The sequence below is a fragment of the Apodemus sylvaticus genome, chromosome 9, assembly GCF_947179515.1.
Source record: "Apodemus sylvaticus chromosome 9, mApoSyl1.1, whole genome shotgun sequence".
Taxonomy (NCBI): domain Eukaryota; kingdom Metazoa; phylum Chordata; class Mammalia; order Rodentia; family Muridae; genus Apodemus; species Apodemus sylvaticus.
The window spans coordinates 92,480,967-92,489,032 of NC_067480.1; the positions used below are offsets into that span (position 1 = coordinate 92,480,967).

General features: G+C 39.4%; 1 pseudogene; it reads right to left on the reverse strand.

Moving 5' to 3' along the window:
- Window positions 1–287: 287 nt before the first annotated feature.
- Window positions 288–1,192, reverse strand: LOC127691972 (heterogeneous nuclear ribonucleoproteins C1/C2-like; annotated as a pseudogene).
- Between the last annotated feature and the right edge of the window lie 6,874 nt (window positions 1,193–8,066).

Genomic DNA, 8,066 nt, shown 5'->3' on the forward strand with positions numbered 1-8,066 from the left:
CAAGATAACTCAATTAAAAAAAAGCCTTTTCATTGTTAAGTCAACGAGATATCAAAATTAAAGCAAAACCTACAGGGTAAGACTTAACTACCAAGGAGTTTCAAAGGAAGTGAAAATGGAGCTAGGCACAGGGCAATTATGAATGAACACAGGAAGATAAAGAAGGAGAACAGTGAGGATGTGCTACAGTTCCCACCGGAGAGGATCTGGTGTTACTTTGATCTCTCCCAAGCGCCTAGGTAATGAATAATGGAATAAGATTTCTAAGTCCACTATGTGCTTGAGAGTCATCCCCCCAACCCCCGCTCCCCATTGACATTGTCTCTGTCACCTTCTCCTTTCTCGGCCTCTTTTTCATCATCCTTGATCAACTCCAGCTGGTCACCCCGCCCCTCCCCCACCTTCATTATCATCACCTTCCAGCAGGTCACACCCTCAGCAGAGTCATCTGCACCTGCCTCTGACTCCATCTCCATGTTAGTCTACTCTTTCTTCACAGAGGCTCTGTTCTGCTCTTCTCCAGACTCATCTCTGCCTGTTTGTTATGTTCCTTTTCAATCCCCCCACACACAGAGACAATAAGGTTTTCCAGCAGAGAATCCGCTTTTTGTTTTATCTGCGGAAGCTCCTTCTTAATGACCTTTCCTCCTTCCAGACTTGGAAGAAGATCCCTGTTGTCTACTCTTCGAATTGAATCCACTTTTGCCCCTTTGTGAGGTGTTCCCTGACACATGCTGGTGTTTGCAAGGCATCATGACTCGTCTAGGTGGAAGAGGAAGGAAGAAAAGAAAGAGAAAGAGGAGGAGGAGGAAGAACACGTGCTGGGTCACTGTACATCCTGTCATAATAATCCCACTGAAAGTCATAGACCAAGTCAAGTTGAGGAACCGTAGTACATCTCCACTGCAGGTCGTTTTCACACCTGCTTTCTCTCGGCTGACTTTTGGCTCTACAGCCAGGTTAATAAATATCTAAAACCTGGCAGGTGATCACTCTGCCATCCTCTTCAGCTACAGCCGCTCAGGCATTGCTTTCATTAGCATATTGCACAAAGCAACCCCGCAATGTTGGCATACTTTGAGAAGATGGCTTCCACATCAGACTTCTTGACCAACACAGGGTTGAGATTCCCAATGAATACACGAGAATTCGTGGATCGAGGATCTGTCTTGTTGGTAACCTTGGTAGCCATCTCCTTTGATGATAAGGTTTCTCACAAAGCCAAAAATGTAGCTGAAGATCAAAAAAGTAAAAAAAAAAAAAAAAAAAAAAAAAAAAAAAAAAATCTCACAAGAGGAAGAAAGAGAAGAAACTGCCTCTCCTGCTGCTAATGCAGCTGCAGCGTTACAGCAGCAAAGACCTAGGGATTCAATCTCAGTCTCTTCACCAAGGAAACTCAATTTTAAAAGTATCCAACTAAAATTTAGAATACCATGAAAATCAGTTACCAAAATAAAAGTAATATTATTGATGTTACTGACTGAAAAAGCATCAAATTATCTGGGATTGTGAGATGTATCCCTGTTACTTCCTGATTTGCCTGGACTACTAAGTTATGTATCTTCTCCCAGAAGAGAACTGTCCTCAGACCATACTATTTTGTGATGGTCTGGAGTCGCAGCTAATTACTACCCAGTCACACTGCTAATGCAAATGCTGGCTCACAGTCACCTGTGTGCTTCTCCTTATTGATGTATATATTCTGAAAAGAAAACGCCAAATCCCATCGACTATATTGTCATTCTAGATGTAATCAATGACCCATCCCTTTTCTTCCCACACCAGGGGAGGGGTGGCAGCTCTCATGTTCCCATTCCCCTTACTAAAGTACTGGACATCCTTTGTCATTCATTGTTGGCCAATTTAAACACTTGGCTTACTAGCCTGCAGGGAAGGCACCCTGGGAGCAAGGGAAGTTCTCAGAATTAATGAACAGATGATGCTATTTCTGGGGAATAGAAATCAGCTTGCAAATAATTGTTTGAAGAGTAAAAAGCCCAAAACATGGAATTCATAAAGGAATGTATATTTTAATTTTAAAACTGGAAATTACAAGTAATTTGTTAAAAAGATATTATAAAAGGTATATTAGTTTTACATAAACACTTTAGCATATTAATAGGAAAACATGTTTAGGCCACTGGATCAATTGTAAACATGAATGCCTTGAGATATTTATTTTCTATACAGGCGTACAACTAAAAGAAAATACTATATTCTTGCGAGGCTCAGCTCCTCTTGAGTATCTCTAATCCAGAGTTTCTTTGCAGTTTCAGCATCTCCCTTTATTTTTAACATCTTTAATTTTCTCTACACTGCTCATCTGAACTCTGAGGTAATCGGGTCCCCCTGGTCTCGAGTTACTGTCTAACATGTAACTATGCTTTTATTGCATTACTTTATGCATTCAATTCTATCACCTGTGGTGAAGGAGCACCAGGGAGACAGCATGTGATTAAGAAATATGCAAGAATGTCTCACTCATCAGAAAATGTGCATGTTTCTTTAGAAGGGAGTTGTAGCCAGGCAGCCATGCTGAGCGTGGGGTATGCCTGGAATATGGAATAGGTGTGGGACCAGAAAGAAATCACTCTGTAACACAAATGTCAAGTGAGGCGCTTCCCTGAGCAGAAAGGTTCATATGCAGGCATAATTTAGTGGAGATAAAAGGATACCACTTTTCTACAGGCCGGAACATTTTAGCCTATGTACTGAGAAGTGCGATTTCTGGGGAAATTTCCTAAAAAGGGTAACATGTGCTTCATTTCCCTCCACCAAGGCAGACACTTAGACTGATAAATTTTCACTCTCAGAACCTGTTAGTAACTGTGATGATGTGAGATAAATTGTTCCTAACATCCATGGTCTCCTCCCTATGCAGTATCAGAATAGCTTCTGGCAGAGACAAATGTAATTTGGAACAGGCCAAACTCTGGTGTTGTCCTTTAGATTCAGAATGGCAAATACAGTTGATATACTAGTCATCCAAAGTTGATTCATTGTCATTGCTTAAAGTCCTCAGTGCCGAATAATTCTGAGGGTTCTACAGGCTCAGTGGCTGATGACTTAAGCATGGTACAAAGTAAGGACAGGAGACACTACCTCAGTCCATAAAGGTCAACAAACCAGCCTGGTTTTGTGTGAATTTTGCTTGGCATCAATTTTCTTTTTACTATATTTTATTTTTAAAAAGCCATTAGTAGCATTATGCATATAAATTGATAATTGAATTATTTTCTCATTGTTTCACGAGTAGCTATTTTGAGACAGTTGTTAAGTGCTGACAACAAAATATGGGTGACATTAAAGGACATAAAAAGTCATGAAATAGGTCTGCATTACAAGCAAGGATCACGCTGAGAGAGGGAGGCGTAAGACGATGCATTTCTGTACTAACTAAATGAACTTGGACAAGTGGTTGGCCCCACTGCAGCCTTTAAAAATGGGAATTAGAGACATCAGTAAGCAATTCACAAAAATCGGCAGATTAAAAATACTTAATACATGTGCAGTCAGAGTTTTATTTTTATTGCAACCAACATTTTTATGGATGCTAGCTTGCTCAATGAACTATACTATTTGGTAGTCAGTCACATGAAGTGTTATATTAGTTGGTGTGGGTAATGTAGATAGTGTACATTTTCTGTTGCATATAAATGTTCTATGTGCAGGAAGATATCTTAGATAATTTACAAAATTCAGGAAAAAAGCATAATTACTAAGAGAGAGGAAGATTAATCAAACCTGATCATTTCAGAAAACAGGTGAGGATAGGTTCCAAGATTGGAGGGTTATAATAACCCACAAGAGAAGGAAGAATTTGATGATCTAGGTAACCTCTTCTTTCCTGGAAACCTGGGTTTTGCTTGACTCTAGGCAATACACCAGCAAGGAAGAATAAACAAGACAGAGGCTGGAGAGATGGCTCAGCATTTAAGAGCACTTACTGTTCTTCCAAAGAACAAGAATTCTGTTTTTTAACACCCCCATCGGCTGGCTCTAAACTACCTGAAACTCTGATTACAGAGAATTGCCTCTTTTGGTGCATAATATATATATATATTGCATGCGTACTCGGGCACATGCACATATCCATAAAATAAAAATAAATCAAGATTTACCCTTAGGACTTGTTCAGCTTGAAGACACAACAGGAAACTACTCAAAGGGAAGCTAACAGAGCAGGCAAGGCAGCTCTTCCTGAGAGCCCTGGAGAGACTTGGCCGAGTGCTTTGGAGGCAGATCATAGGTTCCGAGTCCAACTCTGCTAATAACTACTTGCGAAACCTTGGGGAGGTTATTAATCTCGGAACATCCGCTTCCAGAGCTCACACTCAGTGAAAAAGGGGGAAACACAATAATACCTTCGTTATTCGAATAAATGAAATGACACAGCCCAGGTTCAAAGGCTGGTGCTTAAGTGTAAGTACTGGGTGCATAACAATGAACTATTGTTAATAATGGTGTGCTTCTTAATAACATTAAAACCTTCTACCTCAATGGGAGTAAGAGAAACCCCAAGTCCTAGCCACCAATTAATATAAAAATGAGTATGAATCCTTTCAGTTTCCAGTACTAGTGCATCCATATAAATCTGAATTAATTGATGATGACATTTAATTAGCTTCCATACAATATGAAGGCTGGTAGTGAAGGTCTACAAGCTTGTGGCAGGAGGTTATCAATACCACCAAGCACCACCTCTGGCGTCATCTTTCGCCTTCATCAGCCAATTGATTTTTATCCCCCTGATCCCAAGATGGCCACCTCCACTAACAAATATAATGCCTGACAGCGGGAGAGGTATTTTCACTGTTGTCCGGTAAACAGCTTTCCATGCTACTTTAAAACACAAATTCTGGTCAAGAGAACAAATGGAGAAGGTCTGCTAGGCAGGCAGATAACACTGTCTTTCGTAATCTGATGATTTGAAAATGTCTTGGGTTGCATTTTCAAAGGCAAATGAACATCTTGCTACCTGTAACAAGATGGAAGTGTATGTAATATTTAGACGCAAAGACCACAAGAGAGGTGGTTAAAAAGAGCCAGGCGTGCTGTCAGACCTTTGGGCAGGTTTTTCACAGTGAATTTTAATCATAATTGTGTGCATAAAATATAAATTTATTTTCAGATATGCAAATGAAGCACCTGGAATAACGGAAAATAATGTAGCTAGGTTTCATGTACTGTCTCTCCCAGGCATATGCATTATTTGAATAATCACAAGTCACTTAAGCTCAACTTTCCCTAGACCTTGCTCTAAAACTCCATCTCCCTTTTTACTGCCCCCTTACACAGCACGCTTTAGTAAGAGCTGATTCTGCTCTCCACACTTCTGCAACACTGGTGTTTCTTTATTGGTCTTCAGAAAGTCTCTCATCCCCTCCACACTGCTGATCATAGCACTCACTCAAATCTGACACTCTTAGGAGCAGGTTCTCATCTCCTGGCACACTGACCAACGGTTCCTGCTCCTGCAGGTCCACCCTAGTGGCTCTTCCTACAACTTTAGATTGTAATGTTAAAAATGCCTCCTTAGGACGCTGGATGAGTTCCTCAGACTGCATCCATTTAACCACATGCATAGTCTCTCGCTGGTAGATTTCTGCCCTGTTGCTTTAAACATTGTGCCAAATGTTCACTTTATTTCTGTTCCAGACTAAGGACTCTGCGTGCCCCCAGCATCCACAACTCCAACCACACTCCTGCAACAGCATCAGATTAGTATTTATTTACCCAGTTACTTGAGTGCAAAGCTCTCTCCATCTACTTCCCCTTTGTGAATCAATGGCCAGGTTCTTGGACTGGACGCTGTTTTCAAAAACCCGCCTTGCCAAGAATAGCGGAACATCATTATGACGTCACTCTGCCCCAACCTATCGCTCTCTAGCATTTGTTTATTACTCTCACCTGCTTCCACCTTTCCCCTACAGTCTCTTCTCCATACAAGATCCAAGGGACTCTAAATTATGCTACATTGTGTCACTATCTATTCTAAATAGTGCCAGTGTCATCACCTGGCACTCTAAATATTGCAATAGCTACCAGTCTCAAGGAAATAAATCCTAACGTCCACCACAGTCTCTATCTCTCCAGGGTGGTGATCTTCCATTGACTCTCCACCCCATAATTGTCCTACCCACATGGTGTCACTGCATGTCACTCATCCTGACTCCCTAACATGTCTGGAATATTCCACCTATGTTCAGGTGGCCTTTGGGTGACTTTTTAATCTTACCGTTTCTTTTTTAAGAAAGTTTTTCAGTACCTGCTTATCTAAAATATTGCTTCTCAGCCGTCTCTCCTTACGCTTCTGCTTGAAGTTTCACCATATCATCACCTGGCATGAATATCTGATTACTGTCCGTGTTCTCTCCCACCTTATGTACCTATTGGACTGTCGGTGCACCCAGGACACAGCCTGCCTCCAGTATACGCTGAGCACATGGGGCCCGAGATCAGAAAAAAAAGGCATAAACAATGATGCTTTTAAACCGTATTCTTGTTAACATTTTTACATGAAACATTTTATCACATTTACATTAACATTTTACATGAAACATTAACATTTTAATAGTTTCACTTGTGCTAAGCAGGCATCCATGTACGTGTGCATATGAGTGTTTGTGTGTGTGAAAGCAAAATAAAAATATACCTTGTAAGTTCCAATAGCTGCTTGTGCTATACTTTCTCTGGTGTTACGTTTCAAATATTAATGACTCCTATAAACTGAACATTAACATGTTTTATTTATGTAAAAAGTATACCAAAATCACAGTCCTTGAATATATAGGGCAACTTTGCCATTTGGGAGCCATTTTCCTATACACTGATATTTTAATAATTTAATAGAGAATAATCCAAATATTAAGACGCTGTGATTTTTCTGAGCATGCCAATTAACACCTTGAAAACACAAGACATTTCATTTTCTGTTAAGCTTGACATTATTGTATACTCTGTTCCTGTTGCATGCACAATATTTTGATGAACTTGTTTTAGTACACTCTCATTAAGACTGTATCCACTTTACAAATGTTAATAGCTTCTAAACATACATAGACTAAAGTCTAAATATATCCATTAAGATTTCTTTTTGAAAAACAAAGAGAAATGTTGACAAAGGTTCTGCATTAGTGATTTCTCACAAATACTAATGAAATTTAACCAATTGGAAGAGAATTTTTTAACTTAGCTTGGAATACCATTTGTACCTACCCCTTTCTTGTTTTCTCTATTTTTGCTTTTCTCCTTTCCAAAGAGATCTATTTTATCATAACAAGGTAAGTCCAATTACTCTGGAAATATTTACCTTTAAATTAGGGCATTCATATCCATTCACATCTTTTCATCTTTCTGACTCCACTCTATTCCTCTTTGGTTTGAACAAGCAGCTTCCATACTCTTACAATTGCCTTGGATTTATTAGAGAAATTGTCATAATTGTCTTCCATCATTACTCATTATTGCCTAGAAATAATGCAGTAGTGATGTTTTCTGTTCTCAATCTCTGACCTCATTTTGTTGGGGATAATTTCTTATACTACTCTGTATTAGTCAGGACTCTCTAAAGGAACAGAACTGACATATATGTATATCATATATATGTTATATATTATATAATATAATAATATGTATTATTTATTCGATTGGCTTTCAGGATGTTAACAGTATGTGGTCCAAGTAGTTCAAATATGGTCTTCTCACAAAGTAAAGGGGGAGAATCTAGTAGTTGCTCAGTTCATAAAGCTGTCTGTCTCAGCAGTTCAAGCCTGGCACTGGAGAATTTCTGGAAAGCTTCTGGTCTTTACATTATATTGTCATCTTGAAGAAGTTTAATTTAATACTGTCCAAAGTTCACAGCATAGTTGAACTTCTCAACAAGGATGAGGGCAAACAAGTAAAAAGTGAAGTTTCCTTCTTCCTTGTCTTTTTATGTGGGATGCCACTAGAAAATGTGGCCCAGATTTAGGATGGGTCTTCCAGTTTCAAATAATCTGATTAATAAAATCCCTCGCAGAAACATCCACCAGATGTAGTCACATTGACCTTCAAGATTAGCCATC